Raw genomic sequence first — 22,960 nt, 5'->3', positions numbered from 1 at the left:
ATTCAAGAGGCTGGCAGAGGGTTTTGTTTTGTCTTGTTTTTTCCTCATATTCACAGCAATCCTCACATATCTTGCTACTCAGCTGCTAAGACCATGACCTAGCTGATGCTGTAATACTTCTTCCTTTTTCTCCTTTGACCCATTGTTTTCAGAGTTTCCTTAGAGTGCTGCATGTGAACCACACATACTGCAACTTGATGCCTCTGCGTGTAGCTGCCAGTTTTGCCCTTGCTCTACAGTTGACCTTGCAAGGTCTTTCTTTCCCAGTAATGTTTATATTTTATTCATTTTCAGTCTAGAAGACTACACTCCTGTAACAGCATTTTTCCTGAGAGCTGTTATTCACATGTTAGTAACAGCTGCAGTAAACAAGGGGATTTACGGTGAAGCAGAAACACTGACAGTATGCATGTGTGAGTCTTACATGTACCTCCTCTGATCTGTGACAGATAATAGCTCTAATTTTGGTATCATATAAAAGATATTTATTCCATTAGTTTCTCCTGAATGTTTGCATCAAGTTGCGGGACAGAAACTTTTCCATATAAGAGAGATGCCTATTTACGGGCTGTTTTCCAGCTTCTGACATATTAACTGAATATTTGAATGAGAAGACGACAAGTAATAACTACATGAGTTTGGCCAAAATTTTTGAACTCTGCATCAGAGGTTTAATATGGTTTGGGACCTAACTAAAAATATCTCAAGTCCTGACTTTCCACTGAAGCCTTCTGCAGAGGTGTCCATCAGCAGCTCTTGGGTTGTAAAATTAATATAGAAGAGAAACAAGGACAGAGATGTCTCTAGGTTCCTGAATGAAGACGCTGGGAACAAAGGGATGGAAAATAGTTATCCTCCCAGACCTCAGTCTGAGTTAGAAAGGAATTATTGAGAAGAACGCTGAATACAGAGGCAAGGATGAGAATCTGCATTTCAGGCCCAGGGCGCACACACAGCTGCATATGAGCAATTATGGCACCAAACCTGAGGCATATACTGGAAATGTCTACCTTGAGTCTTCCACAACTACAAGCATTTAATTGTGCTATTTTGAGAGAGATTTTTCAGTCTCTCACCTACAAAATGGCAGTAATATATTTTGGTCATCTACCTCTTTGATCTTACTCTATCTGACTAGTTTTTGGTTCTTGCTTTCTCTTAGGGCTATAACTAGAGAGCCTGTTTAAGTAGCAGCTGACAAACTACTTTGGGAGACTTTGCTAGTCCTGCTAATGTAGGTCACAACTCCCAGCAGGCATGTAAGGCTTCTAGGAAACTGGGGTTTAGGCTCCCTCGGTGAGCTAGACCACAGGAGTCTGTAGTCAGTGGAAAATTTTCCACAGGCTCTGTCCTGAGTCTAGCACACAAGTCATGTTGAAGGTCAGTGTGACTTTAAGATCTAAACCAAAAAAAATATTGTGGATATGAGTAAGTAACACTGACTAGGCTTTTAAGGCCTGAAATCTCTTCTCTCTGAAAAGCAGAGTCAATCAAATCATTCTGATCATCCTTTCTGAAGTGCTGTTGCAGCTTTGGCATGCAGGCACAGTTGCTTTTACTTCAGTTAATGATAAAATCTGATAAAAATCTAATGATTATGAAACCATTTAAAGTAAATAGATACCTAGTAATTTCACACCTATAGTCACAAAATTTTAAATGAGACTCTTGGAAATCCAGAGCACTGGCAACTTCCTGAATGGCTTCACTTTTTTTGGTGTATACAAGCGGTCGTTTCTTGGATGCTAAGATATTTTTTGCTAGCTACTTAAAAACATAGAAATTATGGGTCTGTATAATAGTTCTCAAGTACTTTATTTCTAAAGTACTGGCCCTTCAGGTTGATTATTTGGAAATGCATTTACTCTCAGCACATATTCTTCCTTTTTTATGAAGTCTCACTGATGGAAGGATTTTTGTAGCACACTGATCAGTGCTCATCATGCCTCCATTCGTGCTTCCCAGGTCAAGAAGAATGTCATTTTTTTGAGGGCGATATTCTGTGGTTTTACTAAAGTCTTGGTAACATACTTTTCTTCTGATAGCATTATGTTTTCATCTTCTGCTACAGTAACAACTACCTATGGGGGGGAGGGGGGAAGCAGAACTGTACATATATTTGAGGGACAGCGAAAGGATTTGAATATTTTAAATTTCTGCTTTTGTAATTCTGTTACTTCGTATGAATCAATTTAGTCCTCAGTTTTCAAAGGATTATTTTATTCTAAGTGTTTGTTACCTTGTTAGGCTTCCTTTTATATTCTTACTATTCACTTTTTCATGCTTTTTTGAAAGCAGACGAACTTGAATTCCCAAATCCTCCCATAGAGACTGGGCTGCTTAAATAGTGTGAGTGTTTGCTTCACTTGAAAGGAGTTCACCTCAGTGTCCTATTCCTTAAAATAGTCATTTCGAATGTGTTGCTTCAGGGTAATTGTTAGGTGCTCAGCTGAATACTTCCTACTCACTCTCATATCTCTCTAATTTTTTGTGCCTTCTTATTGCTGTAAATATGGTGATTTGCAAATACCAAATGTTCTAGTACCCTACTAGCCCAGCAAGAAGGTAAATTTACTTTTTCTCCTGTTCAGCTTTTGCTGGTTTTACTGAAAGTTCTCTGGGAAATTTTTTGCTCTTGCATACCATGTGACAAAATCTCCTAATGTCACGATCTGTTAATAATACAAGATGTTTTTCTGTTTGAGATAGTTCTTCTTTATACTTTCAAAGCATGAGTTACTGGGGAGGGGCATTCTTTCTTAAAGATACTATTTTGTCATTGTGAAAGTCAAGGGTTTAACTTTTATTTTGTATCAAATAATGCTTATCAGACATTATGAAAATTCTAAAATTGACTTTCTCTATATGCATGGATTAAATCAGGTTATTCAGGCTATGCACTTGAAATGCTTCTTTTTTGAGCCATGTATATCTGATAATAGTGACAGGTATTTACAGTATTTTTGGGCAGAAGTACAGGCAAGTTTGCAGCAGCTTGACAAAGATGTTTAGTGTAGATCTCAAACAGTACAGTAAAACCTTGAAATTAGGCTTTCTTAGAAGTTACTAAAGGAGCTAGTTTGGGGTTAACTAAAGATACTAGCTATAGCAAGCAATGCAGAGCAGTACACAGTGGAAGGATGTCTTTTTTTGTTCGTTCATAGGCTTGTTCCATGGAAGAAGTGGAAAAAGATGAATTACCATTAGTGTGAATGGATGAAAATATATTTTAAAATAAATCTTTTTTTCTCTCTCAAGGCACTGCTTCCACCTAGAGCTTTCTTCCAAAACTTGAATGAAATCACTTTCAATCTTAATAAAATTAGATGTGCTAGGAGAAGCCTTTGGGACAGGGAAATTTCACATATATTTTCTCATGAATGGCATTCTCCAGCTGGCCTCATACCCCATCTGATGTTTTGGAGGACTTTTCTGTACAGCCTTAGAAATTTGGAGCGGCGTGCTTTATTCACTGTGGGTAGTTGCATTACTGAAAATATTTTGAGAGAGTATCTCTATTGTGATTAAAATTTTATTAACTAATCGAGGATGTAATAATATCTTATATGAAATAATTTTCAGCTTTATAATGTTTTTTGTTTAACATTATAAATCAGGTTCAAGCTAAAAATGCATTATGGAATTTGTAATTATTGTTTTATTAATGATAATTATAAAACTAATTAAGTTGCTATTTGTTGATTGACAGCATGTCAATTGGTTGTGCAGTTTTGCTAATCAGTTGGAGAGATTATACCTTGTTGCTGTGAATGATTCTAAAAATAGTAATTTTTAAAACAACAACTTTATTGGGGAGTCTCATTCCATTATGCACTGTTGAATGGGGGGAGAAAAATCTCCAGGAAAAAAATCCCTGGGAAAAACTCCCTCAGCTTTGTCAGTGGAGTATAGATGCTACTTACAAATGCCCTGTGTAGAATTGTTTTTTGGATCTGGAAGCATACAGGTGCGTATGCAGCCCTTCAGTTGGCTCTGGAAGCCTGCACATTTGTCCCCAAGTTGGATATTTGTTGCAATCCCATTTTTGGAAAAGTATTCCAGCTGATTATTTCTGTCATTATGCAAACATGTATATTATTTGTGCTTTATAGTAAAGGTAATGATGAATCTAAAAAAAGATGACTGATGACACTGGAAAATTTTCTTATTCTTTGAAACATTACATGGTTGTGTTTTTATATTTTTCTCTAAATTAAATGACAAAATTAAATTGATGACAGATCTTCATCCTTTTTTATAGGGGGAAAAAAGTAGCAAAATAGTAGCTTTGATTCACCTTTCTCTTGAGAGATGTTACAAAATATTCTGTAAGTTACAATATCATCCTTAAGCCAGTAGTATTTTTTTTTCCTGAGGTTTTTTCCTGACTTTTCTTTTTTTCCCGAGGTCTATGTGCCATCTTGTGAAAATACATAGAAGTCTTTCAGTTTGCTTTAATATCCTGAAAGGCTGATCTCAAAAACACCATTCCTTCCCCTACCTTGGAAATGATAAATTTGTCACCAAAGCATAAATTTTCTTTCATTCTGCTTCAGCTACTTTTTTTTCTTCCATGAGCTCTTTAGGGCTCCGTTTCTGCAACTTGTTGTGGGCAGACTTAACTGCTGTGCTCCCTGAGCACTGCTGCCGAGGGGGTCTAGGAAGACACACCACTCCAGAGGTGCAGCCCATTGCTGGATGGGGGCGCTTATAAACTGCCATCTGTTTTTCATCAAACTGTAGTTTTCCTTTCAAAGTCTAAGAGGAACCAACAACAATTTTTTTCGTAAAAAAAACCTCAGTACCTGCTTATAATGAACTCTGGGACAGTGGTTTTCACAGAAGACTATTTCTTGTTTTATATAAGCCTCAAAGGGTTTTATAAAAATGAAACATTTAACTACTGGGAAAAAATAAATAAAATTGAAACATTCCAATAACTCAAAGGAGATTTTGTCAATGTTTTCTGGGAAAATTAGTAACACAGGATACATCTGTAACACCACCCCAAAGCATCTCACTGTGGTTAAGATAGCATGCAGCGTTTTTTCCTACTATTTGCGTGCATGTAGTAACCATGGGCCATACAATACCTCATCTTTGCAAGGAGAACAAGAATGAGCAGACTGCTGAAGAGCTTACTGTGACTTTTTCTTCGGACATCAGTATGAGATGCTTTAGCGTTTCTTTCTGTTTAAAAAATGATGCATCCCTATTATTATGCAAGTGTATTTCTCTTGAACTTTACTCTTCTAACTGCAGCTGCTCCAACTTACTATCTAATGCTTACTATTCCAGCGTTTTTCTTGTGTGTGTCATTCTCTAGTGCACTTCTTCCTGCATACTCTGTTATATCAAAATCTTCCAGCTTTACTGTGTGATATTTAATTATGTTTGTGGCCATTTGAATAGAAAGGTTCAAATTGCTTAAAGGTTGAGCTTTAGAGAAAATGTTTTGTTTGTCTGTGAAACTTTAATCTTAGAATCTTATCTATGAATTAAATTATTTCAGTGTGGAGATTTTTTTTTTTTTTTAAAGTAAACCTTGTGATATGATACTCTGTAGAATAAGGAATCGTTTGTCCATGTAGAAGTAGAAACTAACTGTCCTGAGTTAAAGGCCAACAGAAGATGTTTTTTCTCTTAAGGTCTATATCTCTATATTTCTTTACAGAAGAGGGAATCTGAAAGTCTGTTTTGTTTTTATACTTAAAATGCTCTTTTATTTTAAATCATTATTTTCTTATCTTGCCATATCATTTTGGGTTTAGACATTTGTATCTGCTCAAAACTAATCTTGTGTATAGCTAAAGTTGAGGTTTTTTTCATTTTGATTATTCATATTAGTGTACTCTTGTCTTTTTTTTAAACTTATGCTTACTTATTTGTGATTAATGTATATTTTAATTACAATTCCTTTGTGTTATTCTGTTAATAATCCTTTTGAATTTATACAATTCTGCATTATTTTCTTTTATTTCACTACACTTATTCAATTTGATGTATTAGCGTCTTGTCCACACCAGACTTTCTCCCAGAGAACGCTGTAGTACGTGGTTCCAAGCTGAGGTAACCACTTGAAAATGAAATTCCTTAATAGTAGCTTGTACATAGGAAGAGAAGAATTTTAATCAGACCCAAGGATGCACACTGTATTCTGTAATGTTCTGTATCATTCTTCTTTTGTATTTTTAATCGTTTTTATATATTTATCATTTTTTATCTTTTTATCATTTTTATCTTAAGATTTATCTTATAGTCCAGAGGGTTATATGTATCAGATCTACTCTGGTTTCCATAGAGAGTTCAGATACATTCTGTATGCATGCTACAGCATGGATATCATGTGTCATCTTGTTTTTGGCATTTTTTAAAGCAATGGGAATGTGTAGGAGTTTTTTCCATTGATAGTACTTGCAGGCAAAAGAGATGACTGTTGGGAGACAGCTCATTTTGTCATTAGATTTTTGTTACAGGTTTGGGTTGCTGATGCACAGAACTGAATGGCTTTCTGTAGTACGATGGGTGGATGGGTATGGGTGTGCACACGCATGTATATTGACTGTAACTCTGACTTCTTTTGCTGTTATACTGAGACTGCAGCTGGCTCTCAATGGGTATGCAAGGCATGGAAAACTGTGTACTTCCGTACTTCATCCAACGGCAGTCCTGGGAAGTTTCTCTGGCCAGGATGTAGGCTCTTTTACTTTTGCTATTGATGTGGCTGATAAGTACCTAGGTTTCAGTGTCAATTCCATCAATGGAATCATGTTTGTTTTATTGCTTTCAATCTGTTTATTTGATTAAATCATACTTTTGGATATCTTTCTTATATGGAGCTTTTTCGGATGGAAAGAATAATAGCTAACATGGTTGGTGAGCTTGCTAATTTAGGAGTTTGGTTGCTGGAAAAAAAAAAATCAAATACTGTTTTTTCTTTCAACAGGCTTGTATCAGGCAAGTCTAGTGTATTGATCCTACAGCTATAATAAGGCATGACTTTGTTGAGACCAATGAAGATAACTCTTCAATAACCATAATTCCACTGGCCTGCACGTTACATCAATTCCCTTCTCAAGCATCAGGTAAGCTTGAGAATTTCCTTGCGATCTCTTTATTAAATCTTTTTTGGTGAGCAAAATGAAGCTCGAGTGACATGTGCCCTTACTAAGGGACATGGGAGACCCATGGTTTTTCAGCTACGTTTTAGTTTGTGCTGTCATTTATATCGCAGCCAAGTGTTAGTGCTTTCAGGTTGATATTCTCCACTCACACCAGTAATAGAGGTTTATACTTGCTCTGCCTTTGTGTAAGTGATTAAAACCTGAGATAAAGGGAAGATCAGGCTTATTGTTGTCAGATGATAAAGGGCTGCTCTCTGGTTGTCTCCTCTCCCTCTGAATTTTAGTCCTCCATTCACAAAGATCCTCTCTAATGTAGTGTGGAGATACATTCCTCCAGCAGCCTGTTGCTGTTTCTTCATTGCAAAGTGTAAGTGAAGAAGTATGTTTTTAGTGCTCAGCCCAGACTTAGGCCTGGAGCAAGTGGAATGTGGACTGAATGATTGTGGAAAGCTCAGTGTTTTGCTGGGCCTACGCAGTGGCTCGGGGAATTTTCAGAATCTGCATGCATCTTCCTCCTCCTTCCCTTATGTTCCCAAAACCAGATTTTGGAGCACCAAGGTTTTTCAAGAATTAACCAGATTTTTGCTCCTCTTAACACTTCAGAGTTTGCCATAGTACAGCACCCTGTCTGGTTAGACTTCTCTGTTGTAAAAGTTCCTCCTTATCCTGGCTTCAGAAATGATGGGGAGAACAGGGAGGATACTTAAGCCGCACCGCGGGGAAAGCTCTCCCCTCTCCTTGGCTTCTTGGGATTGGGCCTGAGCTTGGCTGGTTGCCTTGTATGTTGCAGTAGGGCATTGCAGCTGTCTCTGCTGAGCTGAACTCATGGCTTTTGGGTTTGTTTGGGTTTGTTTTGAAAGACTTGGATGCAGCTGTCTTGAATTTCCGCTCAAATATGTTCATTTGGCCTTGCTTATAATGAGCTGAATTTCATATTGCCTATACTGCACAGCCAGCTTGCTACACAGAATCTTAACAGCTTTAATAATTCCCCTAACCATCCAATTAGACTAATAATAAAGGCTTAATTACATATCCAGTTAATCATCAGATTTGTTCACTGAATGGCTTTAATTGGTAGATAGAGCTGTTACACTATTCCAGTTTGAAAGCTATCAACCATTTTTGCTCACAGCTATATCCACCTGATTGTTTTTATGATTGGGACTTGACCAGCATTATTAAGACAATAAAAAGGCTCAGAAGCTAAGAAACATAACCACCCGCTGCTGTTGCAGCACCCTTCTACCTTTGGGTGCCTGTTTTCAAGCCAGGCCCTCTCTTTCCAATGCTTTGTGCTACACATGTTCAAGGACCTCCAAATAGCAAATGGCTGCTTTGCAGGTTTCCAAAAATGAAGCTGTTCTGTATTCTGCCCAGGTAGTTCCCTCAAAATGATTGTTAAAGACTCTGGGACCTGGAAGCCCCTTGGCTTTGTAGGATTCAATAATGCACCACCTAAGCCATTTTGAAATAGATACTTCAGTAGCCCTGAGTCTTTTCTTATTATGGAAACATATAAATTGGCTCATCCTGTAAAACCCTTCAGTTTTAAAAATGTAAAACCTAATTGCCTTATGGACATTCAAAGAATGGAGGCGCTTCTCTGGGGAGACTTTGCACTGAACCAAAAGATGACAGAACTAGTTAGTGATTAAAAAGAAAAGAAGAGTTAACCTCTTGATGCCAGTTGTCAGGATTTCCCCCACATATATTTCTGCCTGGTTTAATTGCTACTGTATTTCTACACCACACAGATCTTACTTCATTTTCTTTTGGCTTGAATGGGGTACCTGCTTACAGAAACCTCATTGTCCCAGTCATTTTCCCTTCATGCTTTCAAATCAAATGCCTGTCCAATTGCAAAATAATTTCCTTCATTTAACAAGCCTTCTAGTGTCCTGAGTTCAGAAGACTTACGTTCAGTGTTGAGCTTTAACTGACAACATTGACCTTTGCTATATTCTAAAAATGTATCATTCTGAAATTACCTTAGGTGTGTGTGTGTGGGGGGGGGAAATGACTTTCTAGTATGTCAAGAATAATTATTCTGCCTTTGCATAAATAATCTTTTATCAGAGGAGGAGAAATGGTGATATTTTTAGCAGGCTTTACACCCTGGGGAAGTAAATGACACATAAAAATGAACTTTCAAAGTGTTGGTCTATAGAAAAAGGAGCAGTGTGTGATGGCAAAAAAAGTGAATTTCTGTGAATTAGTACAACTCATTACTCGTGCCATACACACTTACTGCATTACATTCCCTGCGCTGTAGCTGGAATATAAAATAAAAACCCGGCAGCCCTCTCCCTGGCCCTCAGTGGCGGTCTCTCTGATTGGATGCCACCTACAGAATGTCAGAGAGCATCAAGGAGCTAGAAGCTGGGAAACATGCAGAGCAACTGTTTCTTAAAGTGCATGTCGCAAGTTACCTTTAAATATATTTAAGTAGTTTAGGTTTAACTGGTGCTTCGGTTCCCCCTTACAGCTCATTTAAGAGGGGGAAAAAACATATAGATCAATAATACTTTGACAAACTGTGATTCCATAGCTGGATCCTTTAAGAAAAAAAAAAGAGAATAAAAGATTTCAGAAAATGCACAAACGCTGAACTCCAAGTATGAGAAATGATCTGACTTCAGTAGCTGTATCTTTAGAGTCCTAAATTTCTGACTGTTTGGTGTAGGAGCTGTAGATTAGTTTAGTATGCATATTGCATATAATAAAAATTAAGCAATGTTAGTGAGTGTAGCGTGTAACCTTACTATTAACTTCTCTTCAGATAATTAACATGGTTATTCACAATGTGCAGATGTGTTCATTGTACAAGTCTAATACGTCCTGTAATCCAGGATGCAGAAATTCAAGGTCTTGCTGTTCAAGCCCTGATGTACTATAATATAACATATTCTCCTGTAGCAATATACTGAGAATAACATCTAGATGGTACCAAAACTAGTAGATACTGAACTTGGAAACCTATGGTGAATTCACCCTGGTGGACTCCAGTGCACTATGCCTCATCTCACCTCCTTGTGCGTCTCCCTTCCCTTTGGCCAGAAAGGGAGTACTGTGGAGCCTGTCCTTGGGTAGGTGAAGTGAAGAGCACTGCTGAGCAGTGTACACCCATTGCTTGGGTGCCTTTGAGGGCCAGTGGATGCTATTGGCAGTGCTGTGTTTGGCATCTTCCTTCCCCTGTACTCTTTCCTGGCTGGCTGCTGAGATATCTCCCTGGCAGAGCACCAGAGCAGAGCTACATGTGTGACTCAGTGGCTTTGGAGGAGTGTGGAGAGAACTGGGCTAGATGGCCTGCACCTAAGGGAGGCATGGAGCGGTAAAGTGTCAGTGCCATCATGTGCCTTTACTACCTGCACTGTGGCAAGAAGTTCCCCCAGAACAGGTTTTGCCCTCACAGAGTCAAGCAGCTTGGAAGAGGGAGTGGCAGAGACACCTACACCCACCTGTTGCCCCCTGAAACCTCATTAGGAACTTACTCAAAGCTGGATGGTACTGTGACACATGGTGACTCAAGTCCCATGAGAGATTCAAATGCCTGTTGCTCTCTTACACAAATACGTGATTTTGCATTTTCTGTTATTGTGTTGCTGCAGCAGTTGTAGGTTTCCTTGTTTTTTTCCTTCCATACATTCAAAGCGTCTTCCCTTGCTGTGTTTTAGCTGTTTGATGGCTTCATGTTGAAGGGTTAGTTGCAGATTTGGGCTTTGTGTATTTGTATGCTTTCTTTCTCTTGGTGCTGTAGGCCATAATGACACAAGCCTCTGTGAACTGTTGAAAATTTTCCTTTAGACACGAGCTTAGTTTAACAAACTGTTCCAAAAGTTGAAAGGAGTCAGTATGTAAAACAGGAAAAAACAAAGCGGATACTCTTCTCATTACGCTTGAACTTGAAATTTCCAGAGGATATGCGCTAAGGACGCTTTAGAGTAATGGAAAGAATTATTTTCTTCCAATTTTCTGTAAATGAGAAGAACTAGGGACAATATCTGATAATGGATATTTTTAAGAGAATCTTCCACTATTCCTTTAGAAAGTCTTATTAACCCCCACTTTAGCATGCCCCTCATTGTGAGGGGGGCATTAATAAAGACATTTTCCTCATGATTAGGGAGCTCTTTTCAGAGTGTTCACTTTCTGCATCGCTCTGATGTTTCATTACTATGCCTGGACTCTGTTAGAGGAGAGCACAGCGCCTTTTACTACCTTGATGAAGGTCAGTGGTGCTTTCAGGCAGGTAGGACCTTCTCATCACTTGCAGATGAAATTTTGTCTGCATAATTTCTTAAAGCCTTTAAAAATCAAGATCTTAAAACTTTTCTGATTATTGGTGTATCTGCCATATCCTGTTCACTGTAACCATTTCATAAGCAGGTTGAAATTCCTTTATCTGTCCCTGCTGCTATGCAGTGTAACACTTTGCTTACAACCATAACAGGAATCTTCCTTGGTTTATGATGGTTCATTAAGTGCACACAATTAAGCATCTGTTCAAACTAAAATGTTAAACTTTATGGCATTTGGGTTGACAGTCAAGTGTGTTCAGTACAAATGCCACATTTGAGTACTTGACTTTTTAATATTTTATTATGTTGTCTCAAGTCTAGCTTTTTACCCTTTTTTTTCCCGCCGACCCTTTCAGCTTCTGCCCTGAGAGAAACACTACAGCTTGTTCTTGCTTCTCCAAAACCGCTTACAACTCTGCCTTGGCCTACCTCTGTGACCTGTCGGTTCTTGTTTGCCTCCTTTGTAAATGATATGAGCCTTGAGAGCTTTTCCTTTTTACACTTTGCATCAAAGTTTACTTCTGTGTCCCCATTTACTGAGCCCCATTTAAAACTCTTAAATGTTCACTTTTATTTTTTCACCAGCAAGAGCAGTAATTAGTTCTTAGAAAGCTCTTAGACCTGCAAACTGTACCCTTGCTAAGTGAAGTTGTCTTGTGATCCTGTTACTGTGATTCTTCCTTTTCTCAGTGTGCATCCCTCTCCCTTCCTATCACTTGTCATGGTCTTGTCAGGCATTCAAATGTATGCTCTTTGGGGAAGGGCTTTATACCTTAATATGTTTCTTTATAGCTGCTGGTGCACTGCAAGAATAAGTGAACGTTCAAGGTCAGTCCACTCAAGTTTATTGGATGTGCCAAAACTTTTCTCCTGTGCTTTGGATCCAGCAGAATGAGCAAATTCACAGATTTCTTTGATGTCTGCCAGCCTTTATTGCCAAATTATGGATGCAATTTAAAGCTGTCGCAACAGTGGTCTAACCTCTTCCTGGCGCTCACCTTACCAAAGCGGTGTTACAGCAGAAGATAACCTATTTTCAAATGTATTTGAGTCATGAGCCTTACCCTGAAGGATATGGAAAGGACTAAGAATGGCAATTGGATCTTATCCACCAGGCCCGCTACTGCTTTTTGAGAGAAATAATGTCTTGGCTCAGTCCTTGCAAACATGAAACACAAATTTGTGACAGATTGCATGGGACCCAAGGATAGGGACTGTTGATAGGATTGAGGAAGTAATGGTAGCAGCCAGAAGGCTAAAGAACATGCTTATATGTTACAGAGAAGTGGAGAAACTGGATCTGGTAACCATTTAGGCATACTCCAATAGCACCACAAAAAATGCATTTCAAAGGTGTGTTTACTGCTCTGTGCTGCATAAGTCTCGGGCATAGAAAAAGAAAGGAGTGGAGACTTTAAATGAGCGTGTATTGCGTTCTGATGTAAAGCGTGCTTCTACTGCTGCGTATGGTGTTTGGAGTCAGGTGGGGTATGAACTGTGGCTGGTCAGTTGAGTGAATTTATTCAACTTTTAAAGTTGCTGAATAGCAGCTATTTTGCTGCTAATTTCGGTTTGCTGATATATAAACAACTAAATATTGGTGATGTTCCACTATCACTGTCTGCTACTCTCCTGATCACAGAATAATTTCTGATTTTTTTCCCTCCAAATTCATTCTAGTAACAACGTATTAAGTAACAAAATGGTGTCCCTCGCCACTGTTCCTCTCAGGAGGAGGTCACTGTTTAACCACCCACCCTGCCTATGCTGAGGAGTGGAAATGTGTGAGAGGAATTAGCCTCTCTAGGTATATTGGGAATTTTGGCCATATTTCTCATTTAAAATTATTTTTTTCCTGATCGCAGAACTCTTGAGAGAAAGCAAATATTTGTGGGTCAGTGTTAGCACAAATGTTGTCATGCAAAACTAGATATTGTCCACATAATGGAAGAACCTGGAAAAGTTTGGGAAATGAGGTTGGTACGTATAGACATCCAAGAAGCAAGTACAGTCCAAGTGATCTGAAGCTCATGAACATCTTTCAGCACTGTACGTGGTCATGTTTACTGCTTTTTCACACGGCTCCCCAGCACTTCATTCCTCTCGTTCTTTACCTGTGTAAAAAAACCTGTAGTTTTGTCCTCCACTTCAGACTGCTAGGAGAGTAGGCAGAGCAGGAAATAACTTCTTTTGTTTCCTTCTTCCTTCTCCTACTTTTTGCGTAGCAGTCCTTAGTTGCCTTTTCTTCTGTTTCGTTGCTCGTTTCTTTGCTTTTGGCTCCTTCCAGCCAGGTGGAGCAGGAGCCGGGCCGGGGGCCGGGCGGCGCCTGGGGAGCTGTCTGCCCGCCTTCCCCCGGGGCCGCGCCGCCGCCAGGGCGCTGCCTTTCAGTGCCTCGCGGGGAGAAGCAGTTGATCTCCCTTTTAGCTCGGTATTCAGAAAAGCATCTCCCGCATTAGATGGGAAATGAAGAGCTCTACAAATGGGGCACCTCTACCAATGCTTTGCAGAAGGCAGAAATTGGGAAGCATCACTAGGAAAGGTCCATGAAATCTTAAGTTGCTTTCCTAGTGTTATGTTTTTCTAACTGTATCGTTTCGGAGACTTTTATCTCAGAAGTACGTTAGTGTGAAATAAAATTCAAAATGCCAGAGGAACATCCAGTATTCACAAAAACAAAATATTGCAATATTGCAGATGTAGGCTAAGGTTTTTATTTTTTTAAGTGCCTACCTGTTTGGAATCTGAACTTCTGATTCTCCTTAATGAGTGATGTGGTCTGCAAAATCTGTGTGTTTCTGTGGAGTCTTGCCTTAGGACTGAAGGATTTTAACTTTAGGCACCCATTTAGAAAAAAGAACTAGCATCAAACACAACATTGTCAGTTTAGGGCTGACTTATGTCACTGCGTGTAGCTGATGTTGTATGAAAAGGCTCTTTTCTGCATTCAGATTTTATTTAAAAACTGACGCATCTTGAAAGCTAATCAATTGCCAGGTCCAAAAAGATGCACTTGTGAGCATGTTTGTTGAAAAATATTGATGGAGTGCTACAGTAGTAGGCACCATGTGAAACAAGTAGGTGCTGCCAAGCCCTGTAGTCAGAGGCACTCTGTGCTGGAGATATGGGTTTTATTGCAGATTGAGGATTAGCCTATGCAGGAGCCAGGTCTGATAAGCCCTCCTGGGGTCTTCAAAGCAGGAGTCACAGAAATCCCTTTTTTTTTTTTTTTTTTTTTAATATATTGACTATGGCTCTAAACTATTAATAATGAAATGGATTTACAGGCATGCATCTTAATTTTAGCTTTCTATTTTCACCCCTGTGGCTAAGTATCTGATGGACTTTTAGTTATTCTCTCCCATTTTCCGATTTTATCTCCTCTTTTTGGCTGCCATTATTGCATCTCTTTATCAAATTGGCGTTTGGGGGCTCCTGCTGCTGCTTATCCTAAGCACAGTATGTTTCTGATTGACATGAACCAGAGGGTACCCAGTGCTGCTTATTTGGGCTGAGAGAACAGGCTAAAGCCCTTTCTCACTCAAAGTCAGTCCTGAGAAATTTGGATAGCTAAAATGGAAGCTCAGTTATTTTCTACGGGAATTTTTGCTCATGTATAACTCAGAAAGGGGTGGGGGGGGGGAATAACATAGCAAGGAAAGCCTTCAGAAAGAGAGAAAGTAGGTGATAAAAATAGGGCATTTCCCTGACTGAATTTCCAGGCTGTACAGCACGAGGTTTCACGCTATCTTTTTTGACCTTAAAAAAGGAAAAAATAAAAAAGGGAGGGAGAAGATGTTTGGTGGGGGGGGGGGGGAGGTGGACATCAAAACAATATTGTATGTTTCATAGTAGAAGAATAGATTTCAAGTTCTGGTTAAAAGAATTGCATTTTATTTTGCTGTTGATGTAAAGCATTCTGTGATTCTAAACCATGTAATGAAACAGCCTACATCACTGCTTTCATGAACCTGGCAACTAGTTAGAAAGCTGCTGCTATAATTCTCGAACAACGTGTCCCCTCTTCTTGCTGCTATCAACTTGAGCTAAACTGGGCATACAGTGTAATACTAGTTCTGAGATTAATGTAGCTATAAAAAAAAAAATCCATAACCAGTCGTATTGGTAAATTGAAAATATAGATTTTTTTATTAGATGAAAAGTGTGAAAATGAATGTGCATGCAATAGAACTGTGTGCGAGTGTACAACATAAATTGTGTATAATATAAAATTGTGTAATGTCCGATGATTTCAGCTATAAGTGAGCCCCATCTGGTGGTGATATGAGGAAATTACTAAAATTGTTGTAACTAGGGAAAATACTCACAAAAGACTCTAAATCTCCTTTCAAAAGATAAAAGATTTACCTAATATAAATGATATATGCAATATATACAATATAGATGCACTATTATCTCCACATTTTTCTAAATCATTCAGCTCTGCAGTGCAAACTAATAGCCATATCTTAACAAAGGATGAAAAAAGTTATTTTACTTTTCTGGAAGGATTGCAAAATAATCTTCTGTCTCTTGTGGGGGTTTTATTTTAATGGAAGCTAGATTACAGTGTACTAACTTTTCACGTCTGATCCAGGTCAGAAAAACAAAACTGAGTTGGTTTTTGTGGGCTCAATCTTACAGGAAATCTGAATTATCACAAGCTGCTGTGGCTCTGTTGTGTGACGTGCTGGCAGTGCCCTGGCTAATGAAAGCAAAAAGAGCAAACCAGAGTGGTAGAACTGCCTGACTGTGTGTGTATGAAGTTCAGGTTAGGCATCTCCATCTCGCTTCTCTGGAATTGAGTCCAGCCTTAAAAGCAGATCCGTCTAGTAGTGATGGTTAAGGAGTTAAGGCTTACCACATCAGTGTCTGTTTTGCTCCGACTGCAGGGGTAAACTTTGTTATTACAGTGTGGTAAGTGTTATGTTTTTCACAGGGGAGTCCTAATCACAGTAAAAAAAGAGATGTGGGGTTTTTAGCAGGTCAAATGCAATTTCTGTTCCAGGGGCTACCTCACGTGGCTGGAAACGAGCTGAGCTGACATGGCGATTAACTAGTGTGGCCTTGAAAGCAGGAATATGGTAAGGCCTGCTGACAGCAGCATCACGAGCTCACCCGTGCCCCAGCTGTATGCCCTGCCCAGCCCGTGTTGGGTCTGAGTTACCTGGAGAGCCTTTGCCTTTTCTTCCCTGAGCAGCAGAAACAGCTCCTCTTCTGTCCCCCAGGCCCTCTCCTTGCAGGGGGAGGTTTCAGCGTGCGGCCTGCCAGCCTGACAAGGTTGGCCCGTTCCCACTCTAAACCAGTGGATAGATAAGGCTTGCAAAGAGCAGAGAATGAAAGCTGCAGGGTTATAAGGTTTAGGAGTTTCTACACTCTAGTCTTGCATGGAGAGTTTGGTTAGGAATGAGCATCGAAAATAATCAATTTCAATTCTTATTTTATTCCATACGCAGAAGTTTAATTCTAATTCACTTCTCAATATATGCATATTTTTATACCCTTCTGCAAGGTTAGTCATTTCAATCTCAATAAAGCTCTGTAGCTCTATATAGCTTTATATAGCCAATATTCTTTCTAGTTCCACCTAATGTTAAACTGATTTATTACATATGCTTAAAAATTTAATTTAGAAGTTTATTAGATTTAGGAATGCTGAAGTATTCGGTGACTAGTTTGCTCTGTTGCAACATGAGTCAGAGGATGGACCACTCTGTGGCAGCGTGTCCAGCACAGGGATGAGGTGCAGGTGCTGTCAGTGTCTGTCAGGTAACAGCGAGAGCTCCTGCTGCCCGCTTTTCTGACTCTGAACAGAGATTGTCATCGTGTGTTTAACTGTTCTCTCACTTCCACTTGGTATTAATGTTACACTCATGTTTTTGCTTATTCCAATATGGCATCATTCTCTCTGGGGATGAATATACCAGTTCTTGCTTTTTGCTTTTGCATTCGCCTCTGGTATTATAGGGAGAATTACAGAGGAACAGGTGTGGCACTTTTTTTTTTTTTTTTAAAGGAAGGAAGGAGTTTTGTATACTTGTAAATGTTTAAATTGTGTATATATAGTTTTTTTGGAGTTGGCACAGTGTATAGAGCAGCTGAATTCTGCTTTATTGTGGCTAGTATTAATCAGTACTGTTCTAGCCCTTCTTCACATAGGTGAGTCTTTCACTTGCAGTTCTGTTAATTGTAGCCAAATCATTTTCTTTTTGCTCTAGTTCTTGTTAATGAACTGCATGCCTTTTAGGTTTCACCAGCGAGGCCCTCTTCAGTACATGCTGTTCTCTTGCACGACTTGGAAAGGACTCTGTTTGAGGACAGTTTAGAAGACTGAGAAACTGAGTTATGGCTAAGCTAGCCAGGCAAGCACTTTGCATCCCCATCGACTTGAACAAATATTTAGATTGTTTTATGCTATCTAGTGCTATGAAGTTGCTGTGAACCTTCACGGCGAGGTTGCTTCATGAAGCAGAGGTGTGGCAGAGGTGTTCTGTAGAGGGACTTTGGGATCCTCCTTCTCCTTCCCCCACCACGATGAGAAAAGAGGATCGGTTCAGCACTATCCTGCTGTGCTGTACAAACTGTGTAAAATTAACCCTTTTCCCACTTGGCTGGAGGGCTGGGGAGGCTGTGATTTGGATTCTAACGAGGCTGAATGAAATTATTTCACACTGTGGTAACTTGGCATTTCTCACAGAGACCAATTTCCATACCACTATATACCGTTCTCTTTTGGGCTGTTTTAACTGTGAAGTCTTAAAAAGTATGCTTCTGAAATTGTAATGAAAGTAGGAGTTTGCAATGGAATTGCTTATGAAGTGTTAATTGATTGCAGTGGCTGTAGCTACTGTTGTATGGAGTTTGTAGTCTAGTCTGCTTTGCATTAAGGTTTTATATCCCAAAACCAAAAATAGCGCCCATGCCTCTGTAGGGGTCAAAGTTGTTGGTTTCTAGTTTAGACTTGCTTGAGGAGCAAAAGCACCTGGAGAACTATTCAGGTTTATTTCATTGTTGAAATGATACTGTTAGCTGTTGAAGCCTGAGCTGTTCTTTTCTGTAACAGCATTGTATAATTTAATAGTATACCTATCATTCTTATTTTCTACCTTTGCCTTTTTAAATGGACTATGTAGTTTGTTTTGGTTTGTTCTTCCCTTTACAGAATCTATATATGAGACTTAGATTTGGAAGTGCTTTGTTTGCACTAGCTATTTTTGACACAAAGACTGAACAGATTCGTAAGTGGTCCTGCCCTGACTTTGGGCTGCCTTTTTGGGCCTCAGTTTTCAAGATCCGCGCATCATTCTATCAAGAAAACACCACAGAATCTGTCATGTGGTGCCATATGAAGCCTCTTTCTGTATCACTAGGTAAAATAAAAGCTATGAAATGTCTGGTGGTTGTAACCTGTGGTAAGGACAAAAATTTGAAAGCAGAAGAGCACAGAGGGAATTAATATTGCATTGCAGTGCCAACTGCTGTATATTTCCAGTGGCATCAGTAATGTGTGGGTGGGCAGCAACAGGGCTGAGAAGAGCAATAACCAACAAGTGAGGGATGATAGAGGGAAAAGAATGGGACTGGGGGGAAGAGAAGGTGTGATTTGGGAAATTTTAGATAAACTGTTTAAACTCTGAATGCTTTTCATCTTCCAGGCTGGCTAAATAACCCTTTGTATAGAATAGGATTTTTCTGAGAAAAATGGAAAATACTATAGAAGCCTTAACAGGCCACAAACGTCAAACTGATGATTTATGGTGAGCATGGAATATTGAATAAAGCAGCTTCACACAGAACTAACATTTCATTTATAGAAATAAGTCTTTCTTTGACTCGGAGGATTTTAATTATCGCCCAAGTGGGTTTATAAAAAATTTGAAATTTTATGCAGCCTTGTATGCAAAGGGATGGCTGAGTTTGATCATTTGCCAGCGTGGATCTCCTTAGGAGCTGGAGCACAGTGATATTGGGAGCACATAACCATGAAACATAATTGCTAATCTTGATTGCTTTTAAGAGGCTACGATTCCCGAAGTTGTATTTGTTAGGACTGCTTTCGTTACTCTATTTGAATGGATACACATAGCGAATCCTACTTTATGAATACACTCATGGAAAAAGAAAGCATTAAGAGATGTTTTTTTAAATGATAATTGATATGAAGTACAGTTTGACTTCATGTAAATAAAAAATATAAATTGGCTGTGTGCCATTTGTGTGCTGAAGAGTTTGTATTGTTTGATTTCCGTGATGTAGTGTGTTAGTAGAGAGAGTAAAAGTTATTGACCAGATCTTGCCTTAAGTGGACCTGACTTTAACCTAGGTCTTCAATTTTTTCCACCATCTTTGAATTGTTCACTGCTGCCTGCAAGAACGATTTCATCAAAACCATGATTTTCTCCCATTGTGTGGGGAAAAGTGTTTCTGTTAAAATTGAAATTTTCCACAAAATCCTCTATTTCTTAAGGGCTTTTGAGGAAAAAAATTATGTATATATTAAAGCTGTTCACAGTGGCCTGAAATAATTTAAGTATCATTCTAAGGTATTAAAATAAAGGATGTTTTGGTTTTTGTTAGTGCTGGAAATAGATCTTCCATATGTCTGCAACTTATGGCTTGAATCTAGTTTCATATATTTCAGACTGGTGTAACTGCATCATCTTTAATGGAATTATGCCTGTCTAATATCTAATGAAGAGAAGGGTGGGGGGGAAATCAGGTCCCATTCTCAAGCCTGGGGTCTCTCTGCCTTACCCACAAAAAAGGTGGGGAAGTAGGTTTTATATCTTGAACAAGCCAAGATTTCAACTGAAAAACAGGCGTCCTGGTGAGTTATCTAATGAATAAAATATCTAGGAAAATTGGAAGGGACACTCTTGTCTGTATCTATTGGTGTCAGAAGAGAAAGCAGGGGGCCTTTATTTCGGAAGCTATTAAATCTATAAGATGTACAAATCTGTAAGAATCTTACCTCTTCTGTGAGACTGATAAAAAGCTACACAAGTGTGTAGCATTCAGTCAACTTTATTCACCCTGGATACCAACAGTGTATGCACCAGATCACTGCCAAATTGGATAAAATCTCGAGCAAAAATTACAACTCTGTGGCTATTCCTTTTAGTCAATAATCTTGCCTCTAGAATGGAAGCTTTGGTTAACAATTGTCAAGAACACCTAGCACCACCCATTTAGGTCCTTACAGCTAAAACATTCTCTTTTTTTTTGAAAATTTTATTTGATCTGAATAGCTAGAACGAGCCTGAGCTAGTTAAAAGTTGAAAGGCTAGGATCTGCCATGAAGGAGATGAAGCCAAAATACAAAAAAGATGTGATGATTTAGGAATGATTTCAGTGTAATCGTTGGGAAGACTGGGCTCTACTTTTGGAGGTGCTGAAAGGCTGTAGTTTTTTGTGAATTCTGAAGAGCCAAGAGTACTTCTTTCTTTGGAGGTTTGATGTCTGAGCAGCAATTTGAATATTGATCTTATAATACATGAGAGTGTTTTTTCTTGAAAATTATTTTCTTTGTTTGCATTTCAGTAATATTAAAAAGACATCAGCTTCAATGAGTTATATATGGGGAGGGAGAAGGTGGCAGGTGCAACCAGGTGACCCATTGAATATTTGCATAGCAGCATCTACAGCTTCAATTTATGGGAAGAAAGGTGAATAAAATAAAAAAAGTCATTAAAAATTTGAGTCTAATTCTAAACAATTTTCAAAACTTGCAGTGCAGGATGTGAAGCATATTAGCTAACCAGAGCAAAACCAGAATGTATTGTCTGAGCAAATGCATGGCATGACATTATCCAGGTGACTGGGTTAATTCAGTTACCCTTAGGGGTCCCTCTTATGGTTTGGTAACACTAATACAGCTGTATCTGTGACCTGTCTATTCAGAGACAGAAACAATAGTAGAAGCAGATGAGCTGCCCTACTGTCAAGCAGTTGACCTGTAATCTGAACTCATAGAGCTAAATGGAAAACAACCTTTCAAAAAGTATTTCTAATTTTGGCTAGTTAAATATCTTAGACTAAGTGAACGCTGCCTTTTTTTCAACAGCTTTTCAAAAGGTAATAGTTATTGAAATTTAAGTTTAATTCTCAAGAATATTATTTAGCATATGTCTTTTATGAGCTTCTCATCCTGATTAAAGAAATGCTTAAAGTTCTATACTTAAAGAACTGAGTGGTGATCTCTTTTTAAAAAAAAAAAAAAAAAAGGCAAAACAAAACATGCTTTTCATGTTGCTTTCAAGGATAGAAAGAGATGGGAATTGATTTAACATGCTGTTGTCATAACTTCAGATAATTAAAAGCTAATCTAATGACAGTAAACGCTAGTTGAGAGAATTTAAGCTCTATAGTGCCGTACTGAGGTTTGAGGAGAGAACAGTATTGATGTTGATTTCAGGTTCCTTCATGTGAGGCTGCATGTCCGTCTGAGCGCCTGACTGCTCATACAGCTCTAGTAGTGTTAATGTTGCACTGAGAGAGGTGCAGACACCTGTGTAAAAACACACAGAAACATTTCTTGCAAATGTTTTAGAATTTTTTGGGTTGGGTTTTTTCAAATATAGTTGTCACTAAGTGGTTTTGTATTGCTTCCTTAGAGACATTTCTTGACTTGTGTGCTGTAGACACACACATCCTCCTTTAATAAAGATAATTTCAAGTTGATGGCAGCCTACAGCATGCTCAGCAGTATTTGGAGAAAAGGTAACCTATTAATATGCCTGGCTTGAACTGTTCATGTTAGAAAATGTTGGATTATATTTTTAATTTATTTTAATGAATAGTCAGATCACTAACAAATCCCCAACAGCTTGTATGTTTACTAGCTAATTGAAAAAAACTAAATAAAAAGGGAAACATCTTGTCAGCAGTTTGACATCTTATAAAAATCACTCCATGGTTCACTTCTAATAAACGACCTTTCTTGGGAGGTAACAATCCTGTACAGAGACTCTTCTTTAGATCTCAGTCCCTAGTGATAACACTAGTAAGGGTAAAGTTTTTCAGCAATCTGAAAAGCATTCTTATTGCATCCTGTCTGTGCCCCAAGAGCCACAGGGTGGATGCAAAGGTTGAGCAACCACATAAAGCCAGCCATCTTCCATAGCAGTATTGGAGCAGAAAGCATCACTGAGTAGGACAGGTTATCATCTCGGCTTTCAGTTGTTGAGGAAGAAGTCAGGAGGAGTTAAGATAATGGCTGGTTTGGGCTTTTTTGTTTTGGTTTGTTTTTGTTTTCAGTCCTAAATCTTTAAGGAGAGCATCTGCTTATTCCTTTCCCTCCCTCCAATCTGCCTCAGCCAGCCTACTCAAGTGTCACAGCTGAGCACAAAGGAAGGCCAGAGAATGTGATCTGGGATTAGAGAAGATCCAGAGGACTCCAGGTGGGAGGAATCAGATAGTCGTCTGCTAAGCGCTAACATATATTCCTCCCTGTTCCCACTTACTGCGTCCTGAGACTCCAGCAGCCCCTGTGACTTGGATTCTTGATCTGTGATTAAATGAAACTTGATTGTTTCTGAG

At 38.8% G+C, this 22,960-nt stretch overlaps 1 long non-coding RNA gene across 1 annotated transcript in view; it reads left to right on the top strand.

Moving 5' to 3' along the window:
• Positions 1-317: 317 nt before the first annotated feature.
• The window catches only part of LOC138068414 (uncharacterized), a 31,671-nt gene continuing 9,028 nt past the window's right edge, over positions 318-22,960 (top strand). Inside the window, exons 1-2 of the long non-coding RNA XR_011143231.1 lie at positions 318-413; positions 6,947-7,085. This is a non-coding gene — a long non-coding RNA (uncharacterized lncRNA). The remainder of the gene's footprint in view (positions 414-6,946; positions 7,086-22,960) is intronic.

Source organism: Struthio camelus, chromosome 10 (assembly GCF_040807025.1).
Source record: "Struthio camelus isolate bStrCam1 chromosome 10, bStrCam1.hap1, whole genome shotgun sequence".
Taxonomy (NCBI): Eukaryota; Metazoa; Chordata; class Aves; order Struthioniformes; family Struthionidae; genus Struthio; species Struthio camelus.
Note: the sequence above shows the minus strand (reverse complement) of the source record. Positions and strands in the feature narration are given on the sequence as shown.